The following is a 13,875-nucleotide window of genomic DNA, read 5'->3' as shown; positions in this document are numbered from 1 at the left end:
ATGAAGCATGTGTATGATTAGACTTGATTATAAAGAATATTTCCGCATTCATCTTTTGTTCTTATCTTTGACGTATCTCCAAAGGTGTTCTTTCAAAATCTACCTGTGCTTGGAAACAAGCATAAAGGCATATACGCAGAAGAGGGTTCTATTTAGGATGTTTTATTATTCATGCAAAGTCAATTTAAGTGGTTTCGGAGCTCATAATAAGAGGAAAATATTTATCAATGCAATGTTATGCATAAATACATCAATGATTTTAACCACATTAATAGACCTATCTGAATAAGCTAAATCTTTCACTAGTTTTTAATTGTATTTTGTTGTCAATTTTGATTAAGATTTTTAGTTTAGTTTGATTAATGAGCTTGTTTGCTAGATTGCTTTTTTTTTCTTCTTTTTTTTTTGCCCTGGCGATACATTGGCGACCTGTTCAGGGTGTATTCCTGCCTCTCACCCAATGCATACTGGGAAAGGATCCAGCACCCTGACCTAGATAAGCGATTATAGATAATGGATGGATAATGCTTTTTTTCCCCACCTAATTTTTTGTCTTAGTTTTAGTTTGCAGCAAAAACTTTGTTGGTTACACTGGTAATTAATTTCCTTCATTGATAAAGAGTGACTGAAGATGATTGATGCATACATAAAAAGACCCACAAGTGCACAGTCAAACCCAGCACTTAGCGATGGCGTATTTGCTGTTTCTTGATTACTTGGATAACCAAGCCATGGGGATACAGAGACACCCTGAAGCCAGCAGGCCTTATATGGCATTGCAGCATTGCTAGGATATTTCCTTATGCTAATCATGTGAATAGGCACATGCATCATCTGATACACAGAAAAACACAGGCCTGCACATGTTTTACAAATCAATTTTTCGTAGGAACATTTCTGAAGCACAAAAGAAAGTTTTCTGAATGAGGTCAAATTTGTGAAATGTATGAAGATGATGACAGGCATTTTATTGTATACAAGGCAAAAGAAATGGCTGTTTATATTTTTTAAAATACAGTAGCTTATAATACAAAACTCAATAGTAAAGAATAACATTTATACCCCAGATATGCATTGACATTGTATATAGAACATTTTAATTTTGCATACTACATATGTGCATGCTTTTGATGTACCATTTTTTCTGTGGTGCCATTCAACTACAGTATGATAACTAAAGAGAGCAGAAAATAGCAGGTTAAAAATCCTTTTGTCTATTGCCATGGACACCCACTTCTGATCCCCTGACCTGACCCTGACATTAGGTTCATTATAATTCTTGTTTCCTGATTAAAAATAAATCCTGTTCTGTTCAGGTTTGTTCTGAGATTTCCAAGGGGGTTTTAAGCACATTTAAATGAAACTGGCCTTGAATGACATGGTGTCAACATCTGTCAGCACGCCCCACCCCCCACCCCACACAGACACACACACACAAACACACACACACACACACACACACACACACACTGGATCAGGCAGACACATAATACCATATCCCCGTGATGATGTGGGCTGCTGATTTGCTTCTGTGTTGATAAATGCAACAATTACGGCCAATCCTGATTTAAATTTTCAACTAGATTACTTACTGAGAAGCTGCTATAACTTCTCTAGACTCAATTAAAATTTTCAATTCAAAGTAACTCTCCTGTGAAATCGTTTGCCTTTTAATGGCTTTGTTTTCTTAGGGGAGTGATGTCTCGAAAGGCTACCACCTTCGAGTGACTCAGTGCCCTAGCAACGACTTGGTCAGGTGACTCAACCTTGGTCATGGTAGGCTGCGGTGTAAACAGGCCGCATTGTAGCCAGATACTGTCTAATCAAATCGACACGGGCTGTTCGCATGTAGCCGCAGCATTCTAATTGGAACCCATTTGCGACACCCATGGCGTCAGATTCGCAAACACAACTCACAGAAAATGCTTTCTGAGAGGTATCAAATCTGGACTGCTAAATGAGTCACGAGTCACAGCCGCCAATCCCCAAATCCAAAGAAAAATAAGACATGCTTGCTGGGGAAACACAATCCCAAGGTTTCTTTCTGTAATCATATTTTAACTATGACATATTTCTTGGCATGTTCACATTGTTGTTTGCCTTCTTTTTTTTTTTTTTTTTACATTTCAACTATATACCGCAAAACCAATGTAAGTACCCGGCGAGCAAATGCCAGAATCGGGATGTATAGACGGGTGGAAAGCTACACAGTAAAATGTCCAGCATAATTAAATTCTGACTGCGTTGATTCAAGTCTAACAGATAACACTGGTCCATCAGAGTGGGATCAAATATTATATGTTAAGAGTTTAATTAACACTGGGCATTTTACGGTGTTGTTTGTTTTGACATAAACGGACTAGGTTAACTCCAATATAGTTCAAGGTTTAACTGTATATAGCCTGGTTACCTCCTAGTCAGCTATAATACTTTTCAACAAAATGTTGGCGGGTTTTCACCTGAATGCCTTGATGGCATTTCACTGACTTGTCACCGACTTTTATCCATTAAAATGTTCACTGGGTAATGTCCTGTAATAGGCTTTGATAACTGCAACCATTTGGCTTCTACCGTATTCAAGGACTGATAAAAAGTACATCTGTAATGACAGCCTATTGAACTGTTTAATTGGCTTCGAAAACGCATTCCTGTGAACAAGCTCAATGGCAATGACGAAGACTGCCAACTAGTTTGCAGCATGAAAAAATAGGCAAATATCTGGCTAAAAGCTTGCAAGGAAACAATCAATAGTGGTAAACATTATCTATTCCAAATATTGACAAATAAAAAAGGTTTTCGAATACCTTCTGAGGCCTAGACCAATCAAGCATTTGGTTGTTATTTGTTCAACCTGTGGGTAAATGCAAGTAATTATCCAATTTTGGACATTGTTTTTCTTTACCCCATTTCCCAATAAGGCACCTGCAATTAATTTTTAGGCCCATTATTGTTTTGCTTATAAATGAATCAAACCTATAGCATACCACTTGAAGAAATTCTGAGAATCCAGGTGAATTAAACAAAGCAGATAAAATACATCAGTAACGCCAGGCAAGGAACAAGCTGGTATAAAGGGTAAGGAGCTGGAGTTAGATTCCTAGGTGCCGTTGTACGGTAAGGTACTTCAGTTGCTTCAGTATATATCCAGCTGTATAAATTGATGCAATGTAAATGATATATTGAATATTGTGCTGGATAAGAGCATCTGCTAAATGCCTATAGTACTAATATGAAATATGACATCACTAAAACAGATATTAAAACAAAACGTTCACAAAAATACAGTAGATTATATATGAGTGTTTGCCTTCATTTGAAGTGACATGTTCTATTGCATGGGATGGCTTTCCAGTGGCCCTCTATCCTAAAAAAATAAATAAAAAAGATGGAAACCTTAATAGAAAATAGCTTTTGAAAAGATGTTATTTAACACATTTGCATTATAAAGTTATTTTCTTCTTTTGTTGAATTCATACTTGCCCACCCTTCTCAGATTCTTTTGAACCCAATACGAGGGATTCACATGAACATGGTGGCCAGCTTTTTCTGAAAGCCACTTCTTGGCTTTATTTGATCTGACTGCTCATGTGGTTTTCAGTGGCATTATTGAGCAGAAAGTTATTAGCTGTGTTTCAACATATTTCTCCTTATCTGAGGAACAGGGCCACCCACAGAGAGATTAGCCAGACATCAAATAAACGAGATTCAGGCTCAAGAGGCTGAGTTTCTCTTTTCATTAGTAAGAGGTCCGGACTCAATTCCTCTCAAACAAGAAGGGAAGACGGCACAAAACAAGAAGCACAAAACAAAGCAATTTTCTTCCTAAGAACATCATGTTAGATTATAATAACACTGTCAAGTTCCATAATAATGCTACAAGTACGACTGGGGAGGAGGTGAGTCTTCCCAGATTTACAGCTGAATTGAAAGCCAGTAACTAATTTATTGTAGGTCAACAAAAATGGTTCATATTCCAAGGACGGAGGGATCATACTCTGCTCAGGCTTACTCATTGGGAATAAGTTCAATCAAACAAATGTCATTGTAGTATGCTATTTCAATGTCGAGTCCATTGCATGGGCATTTTCCAATGGCGTCCTGGAGAATGAGTGAGAGTACTGACGGTATTTCTTTTGTGTGTGTGTGCGTATATGTAGGCTACAATATGTGTGTGATGGTGCACGAGGTTACATACATGTTTGTGTCTGGGCAACCTTAAAAGCAAATTAAGAAAAGACTGCTGATAAAAGAAATACCTCTATTTGATTTCCACTTTTATGATGATTCTTGGATGAGTCATTCAACTAAACATTGTTCCTTCCTGAAAAAAACGTCTTTGAAAGTGCACCCTTGGAAAAAAGACACTGCGCGGTTGGTTAGAAGCTTCCATTTTCTTAACCCTCAGGTTGTATTTTTGCCTTGTTTCTATTGTTTATACTCCCATCCTAAATCGGTCAGTTAGTTTTAACAGTTTATAAAGCAATCATGAAGAGTGAATTATCACCTAATGTCATGGTAAAAAATTATCCAACAGTTATCACCTCAAGTCTTACAGGTTTTTTTTTTTTTTGTTATTGAAATTCTTAGTCTATAGACCTCATTTACTAGCAGTGTAGTATCACAGGTAAGGAACTGATCTTGTATCCGAAAGGCTGCAGGACACTGAGTAGGACACTGCCGTTATACCCTTGAGCAAGGTACTTAACCTGCATGGCTTCAGTATACAGTATATCCAGCTGTACACATGGGTGCAATGCAAATTCTAGGTAAAAAAAAGTTGTGTAAGTCACTCTGGATAAGCGCGTCAGCTAAATCCCTGTAATGTAAACGTATATCCAAATGAACATCTGTTTCTCAATGCAGGCTTGAGATACTCGCACTTGACCATTTCACAGGCATGGTGAGAAACCAAAAAATGAATGAAAAGTGTGAGCATTACTTCTATATGTTCAGATTCCTCGTATGGAAAATCCAAGAAGTTTTATGGCTTAGCCTACATAAAAACACGTAAATAGGTTAAATTTGACCAGAACACAAGCAAAGGGTTAAATCTCTGGCACTTGGAGCGAAGTATCACAAAATCTCATTTTGTTTGGTCCTGTCCCATAGGATTTGCCTACACTGCAGTGATGTAACCTCGTAAGATTTTTCTCCCTCTCCCAGTCCCGCAGTCATTTTAGGGGGTCATTAAGTTTCACAGTGCAGCAAAGTGCCTCTGTGATCATTGCGATGTGTGCTGAAAGCCAGCCGAGGAGAGCCGGATTAACAGGAGGCGAAGAGTCGCTGACTTCTGAACTGTGAATCAAACCGCGCTCCGGCACTAAATTTACAGTTACAGAACTGCTAGAAGAAGAAAAAAAAAAAAGGAATTCTGAGTAGACACGGTTGCAGAAGGATCTTGTGTTGCATTGCAAAAACTCTTTCTTTTCTCCCACTATATTGAGATATCTGGACTGATACGCTAATTTGTGCCAACTAGCTACAAGGTATTATTTCAGTCACATCTGCATGTTGTTTATTTGTCTGCTAATAATATTCTTCTGCAAAACTAATTTTGTTACTTTGTGTTTGAGAGAAATCTTGTTGGATGCTAAATTTGGTGAAGTTTGCCACATATATCACTAATAATATAGCGTAGAAAAAATGGCAACCCATAAGGTAAAAAAAAAGTGGCAACCTATAAGGTAAAGAAACATTTAAAGGTCATGTACCCTATCAGAAGAAAGCTTCTGAGAAAAATAGTTAATCTTACAATCATCGAGTCATCATCAACTCTGAAATATAACCCACACAATAGTGTTCTGTACTGTGAACCCCAAACATCTCCTACTTCATCTACAATAAAGATCTCACATCTCATACGATTATTTTTATTATTATTATTATTATTATTACTTATCGAAGACAACTTACATAACATCCACATTATCCATTTTCACAGGGAGATGTTTCCTGAAGAAATCCAATTTAAGTGCCTGGCTCAAAGGCCTAGCCCCTCAGCTTGTTCTATGCCAGCAAGATTAGCAGTGTTCGTGATATAACCGCTGCAATAAGAGCCACACCCCCCTTCTCCTGGCCAAACAGCCTTGCGCTGTGCAGACACTGGCTTTTGATAAACCTCCAGCGGATCACTATCACAGTTTTAATTGATTAACTTCTTTCCATTTTTTTCAATTGGGCTGTGGAACCAAGGAAGCACCGAGCATAAGAGTAAGCGAGGGAAATTCTAAAGGCCACTTATAAAGGCTCCCACAGCTCATCACGGAAACCAAAAGAAATGAGGTGCTTAGCACAAATGGAGGTGTTTGAGGACAGCGACCATCGCCGGGATTCTACGTCGCTCAGGAACGCATCCCTGGGCTTTTCTCCCATAACCTGTCCACCTCTCGGGAGGATAAGCCCTCAATGTGATATTACACAACAGCAGCCTGTGGCAGAAAATGTTTGTGGCACTGCTTCACTTTTTTTTTTATCCAAATAGAGTACTGCATCCGGGGCAGGACTATGTCATTAGATGCTTAGGATCAGGTGCCTGCAGTGGCCTGACTTTTTGGATCCCTCAGCCTCGGGTCATTCAGATGTGCTCATGTTGTGATTACATTAATTTAGCTAAACAAAGTGGCAGGTTACCGGTGAGTTGTCATCTGTAAGAAATGTGCTGCTCCTCCAATCAATGCTACTCATATGTCACTCACATATTAGCCTTTGCAACACTGCGTGCGTACTATGCCATTAGCTCTTCTCAGTAGAGATTAATATTTTTCTCAGACATAAATAATTATCTTTCCCAGGAATTGATGCACACTGTCCTGAAAATCCTGGGAAACTGGGCTTGTTTTCATGGCATAAGCTACCAGTAAAAATGTGTTTGTCAAATATCGGGCAGTACTAAATAAAACAAGGAAAAACATGCAAAAACCTATAGGTTCCCAGTTATCATCAAATACTCATATCACCCAATCTTTTATCGAAAGAATGGCTAAAGATCTTTTACACGCCATTAAGTGTGATGCATATGCAATAATACAGGAAGGGGGCAAATACTTTAACGGCACTGCACAATACGTTGTCTCTTTACAGATACATCTAGATGCAGGGTATGCTTACTCCATTGCATTGTCTGACAACCCAGAGAAAGCTGGGGTTGCAAGGAAGCTTTCGGGTGTGCAGAGCTGTGAACACTTACAAAAATGTTTATAAAAAGTTTATAAAAATATGCCAAAGTATACTTTTTCTGAACTAAATCCCAGAGTGTAGGCTATGTAAAGTGCACTTCCTTTTTACTTTCCGTAAGCAAATGGTTTTAAAATAATTAAAGTATACCACTTTAGGATGCAGATGTCAGAATAAACGGTGTACATATTCCAGGAAATACTTTAGGTATACTAAAAATGGGTTGGATTAGTTTTATAAAGTACATAAAATATATGAAAATATATAGGCATCATAAAAATAAACTTGATGTATGTAAGTAGCCGATGCTTAAAAAAATAAACGTTTATGTAGGGGAGAGAGTATTCTAGCAGGAATTGGATGCTAGGTGACCAAAAAAATGATGTGCCAGTCTGTATAAATGTAGCAGCTGTTGCAGTTATGCTGCCAGTTGCTATAACAAACAATAAATATGTTTACAAAATGCCATCTAAAGAGAAACTAGAGAGTTGGTAGGTCATGAGGGGGCTTCAGATTTGGATATTTGGGACAATAGGTGGTGCTGAAGACCATCTACATGTAGTGTCCTTTTGGGGAGACCTTAGGCATTTTAAATGGAGTTTAATATTTATTAACCCCTTCTGTACCACCATCTTTTTTAACACAAGCCTGGAAATGACTTTGACTACAGGCATAATCCTCCTCTCTTCTGAAAGGTAAACCTTGGGGGTTTGACACAATTACTCTAAACATTACTGAAAGAAAGTAACAAAAGCTCAAACAGAGTGGAAGTTTCTTCTCACCTAAATTTATTTATTTTTATTTTTTCAGTGGCAACAGATGCTTGTGAGTGAGCCAGGTGGGCTCAGAAACACAATGCAGCCACATGCATTAACCCAAACACGCAAATTTTAGGGATGCCACATTTTTCTCGTTTTATTGGCGCGAATCTCCAATGCAACACCTTAGTAAATGGAAAAAGACTATTTATCTCAGTAGTGTCTATAAAAGTACCACAAATCCTTAGTAAATATGGTCCTAAGTCCTATGTGCTCTCACTTTATAACTAAATAAATAGGCTGTAGCCTGTAAAATTTCTGAGATAATAAAATAAAAAAATATAACAAAATGGTGCATAGTAACTATGAAATATACTTTGGCATTATACATAAAGCAGACAGTGGTCAGTCGTCAATAAAACAGATATTACCCAATTTAAAACAAAACAGACATTGTCCTTTAGGCTAAATAAAAGGAAATAGGCAACGGCCTTTAATGACTCACATTACTTATTTTTTTTCCTACGGAAGTGCATCGATGGACGCAAGTGATTTCTGATCTTTGTACTTAATTGCCCACAAACAAAAAATGCTCTCTCTGCTACCACAGATGCAGCCTGGATTGTGACAAGCATGTCAAACAGCTGTTTCAGATGTCTTAACGAAAGTAAACCACATATATTTTGTAAAATAATAGCACTGGTGTGAGCTAATGAAAAAAAAAAAACATTTTCCCGTTATTATATTTTTTGGGAAATGGTTTGGGCAAGAATTCCCGGGAACCCATTTCCTGGTGTTAAACCTTAAATTTCCAGGCCTAAGCCAAAGCTATCTGACCTCAGAATGTCTGCCTGCTCTGATTTACAACACAGAACATTTTATGAGGTTATGTTTGGGCTGCAATGGTCATAAAGCAGTCCACCATCCTGATCTGCTTGGGCGAGCAGAGGAGCAAACGTAGAACAAGCTTGTCAATATAAATGACTGGGCACTTAAAATGGACACTTTCCTGCTCTTCTACACTTCTCTAGTACTTGAGTTCTATCAGCTTTGTACTTTATAGTTATTATGGTACCTGTGACAGAGAACTAATTCTATTTTTCCCACAGCACGCAGGCAGGACTGCCGCCGTGGGCTATGCATGGCAAATAGTGGTCTGTCACTAACTCACTCATGGACGACCTTTGAGGGACGTTTCGTGAGACTCACGCACAGGTGGTGCTTCGTTTAGTAGGATGCATGTGCAAGTGGTATGGCACGACATTTTTAAGCACAGCTGTATCGCCTAACGTTACTTTAGATAACCTTAACATGTTCGCGTTTCACCTACTTTAGTTAACCTAGTTAGCGCGTACGCACCGCCTACTTTAGTTAACCTAGTTAGCGCGTACGGATGCTATCCTGCACGCAGGAGTAGGAGCTAAGGACACACAGCTACAACCACCGATACAGATGTATGGACACACGGAGGACAACAAATAACGTTACAGAGGTGAGGACATGCCATAGCTAGCTATGCCGTGGGTTTGGACGACTTCGTGCGTGTTAATTCTATGCTCCAAAGTTCGCGGTACGCCTCGCCTTTTTACAAGCGTATATATTTTAAATGCGCCATACTGTGTCTGTTTCAGTTTGTTTGTTTGTTGGTTGAAGTTGTATGGGGAATTGTCAGTTTCCATCAAAACAAAACATTACATTTTTAATCTTAATCATTGCGAACTGTTTATATGCATTTTAACAGGTGTACACATTACTTTTTATCCCCAATACGCTACGTTAAATCACAGTTATACTCACAGTGAATCGTTTCTGCAGCATTTGGGCAAAGGAGGGCGTCAGAGCGATGCACTAATCATGGTGGATTTATGCCTTGTGGGTAGTGTAGTTCACAGCGGTTTATTGCAGAGCGGGAATCTGTCTATGTAATTGTGATGTATTGGTAGTGGGGTAAGCATATTTGTTCAGTGTGTGTATGTGTATTTTCAGGTTTATAGGTTGGATATAAAATGACACTTTTTATGATTTATGTTTAGTTAATTGATTTTAATGGTAAGAATGGTACAGTCTGAGGGGGGTTAGCTTATTTCAGACCTCCATTTGGATCAGTAGGAAGAGTTTGGGATTGAGTGAGGAGCCTACTCAATCCTACCAAAGGAAATGTTTTGGGAAGTGATTGCATGGCTGTCTTTATTTGCTTATTTAGTTTTGTCATTATTTTGTTGGTTTTTGGTTTTGCACTTTAATAAAATAATTTTACCGTTCACCCTATTTCTGTTGTCGGCCTCCTGTTTGACTGCTTGCCATTCTCACAGTACCGTCTACTTCTGGTGCTTGCAGTACTCCTTCTTATTACACTTGTAATTACACTGTGTAATGTACCTGGGCAGTTTTACTCTACATTTCTTTGATACATATTGAATATATTGAAATGGAAGTGGGAAAACATGGGCTGAGTCAGTTCTCTTAATCTGTGAATCAGTTTGACTGTTGAGTTCTGCTCCTGAACGCTCAAATTTGTTGTAATGGGAACTGCCAAAAGCCTTTTCTCCCTGAAGCTGAATACCATTTTAATTTACTGAGAGGCCTGCAGTGAATCACAGAGTGGTCAAGAGAGGGGGAAAAAAGTACTTATTTTTAAACTGATATGCATGGTGACTGGTCATTCATTTAAGCCTACAGATTCATTACGGAAGTTGCCTTCTGTTCTTTTTTAAATTAAACTTTTTTTCTATAGTGTGAACATTATCTAGCTTAAGAACCACTGGACATTCTGAGACAAAGTTTGCCAGTGGTCTGCCTACAAGCATGTACGCATACACATCATCTAAATGCAAGCAATACAGTAAAACTTGTATGGTATTAGGTAGGTATTGTCTGTGTGTGTGTGTGTGTGTGTGTGTGTGTGTGTGTGTGTGCACGTGTGCGCAAATATACGTGTGTGTTTGTGTGTTCATATGTCTGCATTTGTCTAGTCTTCAGGGAACTGTATGAACAACACAACCATACATCTTAAAACCAGGAGTGAATAAAATAGTGAATCAGGCAACCAGCACACCATGGCTTCACTCCAGCAATGACCAAGCTTACAGCAGCAGTGGCCAGAGAGCATGTGCATCGCTGGAAGAAGCCTGTCACCAAGTCTCATTACCCAGAAGATAGCAGCATCACTTCTATATTCTGCCTGACATGGCTGCCGGAGCCAGCGACCTCTTTGCACCGGGAAAGCAGACAGCTGACACTTTGAAAAAAGGGTGTGTTCCCACCTACCACGTGGCACCAGGACAGCACTGGCCAGCGAGAACCCCTTGTACCAATCCGCTGTGCTCTGGAGCTGGGGAGCACAGCCAATGAAAGGAAACCTAGAGCAACGTGCACAATTCAATCTTTATAAGAAAGATCTGCTCTCATATTAGGCATGAGTTCGTAATATGGAGTACTGGCTGTACTATATTTTGACATTGTTCATTTGCGTCAGGTATTTTAGCAGCTTCAGTGGAGAGAGTGTGTATATACTTCAAATGACAAAACATTCTTCATCGTGCATGTGTTTGATTCACTTGACATCTCTGTAATCGTCTGAGTGAAGACAAGCGGCTTAACTGATGTACAACATTGGCTGGTCACATTAATATTAATTTGTTTATGGAAAGTGTGCGCATATTCTGAGAGAGAGCTGCAAGCACAGTAATGTGTCTCCTAAAGATCCTTCCATGACTGTTGCATATAGGGTTGCAGTTATTTATTTCAGTGTTATTCTTGAATAAATCTGCTACCGTGTCACGTTTACTCAAACCCCACTTTCCTTTTGCAAATGCCGTTGTTGTGCTTGTACAGAGAAGAAGAGCAAATTACGTGTAGTCCGATTTTTCACCATTAATGTTTTTCAACAGCATTGGCAGAATGAAATAGAAATTGTTTTGTCAAACACTCGAAAAACAAAGAGAAAAAATTATCCCATATTGCATATAGTATTAGCTGGCATGTCCCCTTTCTTTTTTGTAATTGCATCAAACACTGTTTTGGAGTGGGTCCAAGTGAGTCTATGATGTCAGATTAGTAATCTGAAAAAAAGCATCTTGCTTGATTTTTTGCTTTCATTTTTCCACACTTCATCTCATTCAGCCTAATTAAACAAAGCTGTGACAGGTTAACGAGGGCCTTCACTGTTATAGCGAATTACTCCATTTTGTGAAGCATATAGGCTACAGCGTAGCAAATACATATAGCACATGTACTTCTGCAGAACTATAGTTTGAGTGTGCCGCACGTTCACTGACAGCCCTGTGTAAATAAAAAGCAGCGGTGAAAAAATTGTAATATTTCTAATTTAAAGCCCTTTTCAGACACCAGGGAAAAGCGCGCGGGTTTTAGCGGGAAAGCAGCCTCGCCGGTCACGTTCAGCAGCACGTTGTTCTCATGTCTCTGCGTCGGGCGCATTTGCAGTCTCCTCCTCGCCCGTTGTAATTTCGGCCAACGAACGTCTGGCTCTGACATCCCATCATATTAGGCATGCTGTTTCTCAATTTTTATTCCCCCCGCGGGGTCCGGGGGTGATGGACATATGGGCACATTCCGCGCAAAGTCTTTTGGATTTTCTAACACTCAGAGCAATATTCCACATACGAGAGCTGTCACCAAGGTAACGCAGTACCCTTTTTCCTCTGCGGAAAAGCAGCCTGCGCTTGAAGTCACGGACCCTGAATTTTCTTAAAATGACAGCCTCTAACAACTGGCTTTCTGTGCCGCAGCGACGCAGGGCAGCAAGCACTTAAAAAAAAAAAAAAAAAAAAAAAAAAAATTTTTTACAAAATGTATTATTATTTTATTTTAAAGGAGCATGTTTTGCATTTAATGACAGCCCAAAACATAAAATTGCTTTGGCCTGTTCCACCCTCTTGTCAATCACATCACTCTTTTCTGCTCTCTCTTGTCAGATGGTAAATACGCTGCTAATCACTGCCGCGAGGCTCGTTTATCACGCGTTTAATTAGAATAAGGGGGAAGTCTACTTCACTCGAACCCACAGCGACCCTCCGGCTGCAGGCATCTTCAGCTGTTAGCGAATGCATTTCCCTCTACTTCACTCGCAAATTGAAACTCATTTCCAAACAATGTTTTACATTGTTGATTTAGTTTGATTGGGTTTCTTCACACTTGAGCTGTTCCTCATATTAACCAAACAGAGAACGCGCTGAAGTTGGTTGACAAATAAGGACCCTTATAATAGTATTAGTGGCACTCTCGCTCTTTGCCTAAGTATGTGCGCACATACACACACACAACAGTACTTGTTGCTATCTATAATAGAAATTTTTTTTTATGATAATAATGTGAGTGAGATCTCTCTTTTAGAAAAGGATACTGGGTAGCTGGAAGGGAGGAAAGGGTTCCAATCTGTAGGATTCTTGGGTTTCTCCAATCCTGTCACATCACAGACCAGTGAGTCCTCTTTCTGATCAGGCATCTGCAATTAGCCTGTGTCACTGCAAATAAAGTTTGTTCTTCTGTACAGTGACAGCGCTGCTCAGCTGGTGGGCTGTGGAATGTAAATAAGTGACAGCAGACAGGTAGCCAGCCTTGACAGTAGCTTGGGTTTCCTGGAGTTTTTAATCACAGGGCTAAATTTTATATCATAACCCTGTCAGAATCACAAAGAATGATCAGGAAAGGACAAATGAGAAACTGTTAGACATTACAGTTTGTGAACGATTTACAGTAACAAGGGAGAACTGGTCGTTTTCACAAGAAGTATTACCATATTGCTATCTAGTTATAAAAACATGTGTGCATGAATATAATATGTTAGATTAACATTGGTCCTAACACACGGGGGACTGGAAACCAGTGTGGAAATCATTTGCATGTAAAGCTAGCACTTTGTGTGTGATGAGATTATCCACAGGAGACATAAAAGAAGGATGAGGATGGCAAGCTGCCAAGAGGC

The 13,875-nt window shown here is 39.2% G+C and overlaps 1 long non-coding RNA gene across 2 annotated transcripts in view; it reads right to left on the bottom strand.

The window, feature by feature from the left end:
- LOC118228135 overlaps positions 1-9,777 on the bottom strand; it is a 40,068-nt gene extending 30,291 nt beyond the window's left edge. For both annotated transcript variants that reach the window (XR_004765412.1, XR_004765413.1), the window contains exon 1: positions 9,729-9,777. This is a non-coding gene — a long non-coding RNA (uncharacterized LOC118228135). The remainder of the gene's footprint in view (positions 1-9,728) is intronic.
- Positions 9,778-13,875: the final 4,098 nt, after the last annotated feature.

This window comes from Anguilla anguilla, chromosome 5 (assembly GCF_013347855.1).
Source record: "Anguilla anguilla isolate fAngAng1 chromosome 5, fAngAng1.pri, whole genome shotgun sequence".
In the NCBI taxonomy this organism is placed as follows: domain Eukaryota; kingdom Metazoa; phylum Chordata; class Actinopteri; order Anguilliformes; family Anguillidae; genus Anguilla; species Anguilla anguilla.
This window is presented reverse-complemented; position numbering and strand designations above follow the sequence as displayed.